At 39.6% G+C, this 2,699-nt stretch overlaps 1 pseudogene; it reads right to left on the reverse strand.

Annotated features, from left to right (window-relative positions):
• Window positions 1-6: 6 nt before the first annotated feature.
• LOC117797946 lies at window positions 7-2,038 on the reverse strand (annotated as a pseudogene).
• Between the last annotated feature and the right edge of the window lie 661 nt (window positions 2,039-2,699).

Below are 2,699 nucleotides of genomic sequence, written 5' to 3' on the forward strand. Positions count from 1 at the left end.
TCACCACAGCAAAACTCTTTGACTATTTTACAGTGTCTATCAACATGAAGTTCTCTGTTAGATAGAGGGAGCTACAGTGCATTCTGAAGCTATTTCCCAAGAGCTAGTTTAGTAGACAGAAAGAACTTTGGGCTCATCTTTTTTTTTTCCTTCCTTTTTTTTTTTTGTTTTTTTGGTAAGGTAAATTTTCCATTATGCATATATTATACTATCATCTTATCATCTTTCATTGGATTAAGATTAGCTGAGAAGTAGCTACATATTTGAGCGAGATCACTGATGGCAACAGACCTCCTAGATCATGCTGGTGCTTATGGTTAAATCACATCTAATGTGAAATTTCGAATTACATCCAGAGCTCCAGTATCAAAGCCACACATATCCAACATGCCTCTATCATCTGGGTCTGCAATGGTAAAACCATGTGATGTCATTCCACAAACAATCAATTTAGCTGGAATGTCCATTTTCTTTCAATACTCCCTGAGAGCAATACCAGGATGGACACTTCCAGCAAAAGTCTCGTTATCAGTGAAGACAATGAAGACATCAGCAGCTGTGTTTGTCTTTAGAGCCCAGATCATTGGAAGAGAGCAATCAGTTCCACCTGCTGGGATCTGATTCATAGCCATTAAAACCTGTTGTAATGTCATCTGTAGTCACTGGACATGGTACCATTTCATCTGAAAAAGCAACTACATAAGAATCTTTTTCTGTTCGTGTGACAACCATGCACATTGCTGCAGCAACTGTGCTAGCATTGAGTACACTACCCAAAACTCTTTGGTTCATAGAAGCACTGACATCAATAGCCAGCAAGAAACGCTTTCCAGTTGGCTCCACTGTCTAAAATGTTTTGTAAAAAGCGGCATCCAAAGCTTTCAAAATTTCCTCATCGGGGCGCCATTTTAGTTTTCCTCTGAGACCATGACCTGTTTTATAAGTTTCTTATGCAATTAAAACATGAAATGGATGTATACGAGCCTTTTTTAATAGTTTTTCATTACACAGTTTTTCACATACCAAAGATACTTCTGAATTTCCTGGTTCAAGCACTGAATTAGCAGTCATCTTGCCTAGATTCCTTAGCAATGCGGTAAGAGGTATTTCTTGTAACAAAGCCTTCCATACCTCTTTAGACTTTAAATGATTTGTTAGAAAGATGTTCCCTAACTAATCTATGCTCTTCTATTAGATGAATGACTTCCAGCTCATCTTTTGTGCGTTTCACTTTCTCTACAGCCTCCAGATACTTTAATAATTTTTCAGTCTCTTTCAGAAAGTGCTTTTTCTTTATACAATTCATGGACTTCTTTCCAGCCCTTTGTAATATATTTGGTCACAATAGCAAGTCCTTCATTGGAAGGTTTAAGATGTGACAATCTTAATAGATCTTTGTGAGAACAGCCATTTCTTTGTTTATACTTTGTAACTGCCAGAGCAAGGGCCATGCCTCCCTTTTCACTGTACCAGTCTGCTATAGCCTTCCAGAGGGCACGACCCCACATGCCACATTTCATGCTTTCCTTCAGATCTTTCTTAAACTGGATAAAAGTAAAGAGATGTGTAGGAATGCGACAAACTTCAGGAACAGCTTTAAATGCTGCTTGTTTTGTGCTTATGTCAGAGCACTGAGAACAAATGGCAAGTGCAAAGAGCATAGGCTCTTGCTTTGCGGTTCTGCCTTCTTGACTAAATGACTTTATTTCCTAAATCATTTCACATCCATCTTCAATCAGTCTAATTAAAGCTTCAGCATTTTCAAGGCCCAACTTCTGTTCTTTGATATAATAAGTCCCACCTTCAGAACCAAAACATAAGAACCGGTGTAGTCGATTCATATATCAGTGACTTGCCATACATATCCATCTTCAGAATTGGTTATCTGTTTCTCATTCAGTGGTTGCATTTGGTTTACTGATTCCTCCATTTTTCTGTGTTTTAGGAAACCTGTGCTTGGCTGCCGACCCCCGAACTCGCAGCGCCACCGGGAGAAGCCCTGCGCGGTGCGTGGAGACCACAAGAAGCTGCTGCAATCCCACGGGCGGTAACTGCTCCAACTCCTAAAACAAAGTATTCTTAAAAGCTGACCTGGTGAACAGAAAACTTGCCTTACCAACTAATTGGGTTTTTGGATCAATTATTTGGGTAATTATGTTTTCATCAACTGTCATTTGACCCATATTGTAGCCAAACTAATAAAAAAAAAATTATGATAATGAGAGTCTCTCATGTTTACGAGCATGAAGCTCTTATTTAATTACTTCTAAGTCAGCGTCATATCTTAGCCAAATGGAAGAAGAAACAGGTCACATTAACAAAACTTCTCACACACCAGCCGGGAAACACAAAGTTACTCAACCCACTGCATTTAGTCCGCGGAGTTCATACCTAAGTGTCTCTCTTGAGCGGTGGGTTTCTCTTCACTTCCTGGCCACATGTGGGAGGTACTCCAGATCTAGCAAGCCTCTCCCTCTAGGACAACGGTTCTCAAAGTTTAGTGTGCATCAGAGAAGCACCTAGGGCTTTTAAAAAATACAGAATCCTGGCCCTGAGAACTTGCATTTCTAAAAAATTCCAGGTGAGGGGTCCCTGGATGGCTCGGTCAGTTGAACATCTGACTCTTTCTTTCTTTTTTAATGATTTTTTTTATTATATTATGTTAATCACCATACAGTACATCCCCGGATTCCGATGTA

This window comes from Ailuropoda melanoleuca, unplaced genomic scaffold (assembly GCF_002007445.2).
Source record: "Ailuropoda melanoleuca isolate Jingjing unplaced genomic scaffold, ASM200744v2 unplaced-scaffold19708, whole genome shotgun sequence".
NCBI lineage: Eukaryota > Metazoa > Chordata > Mammalia > Carnivora > Ursidae > Ailuropoda > Ailuropoda melanoleuca.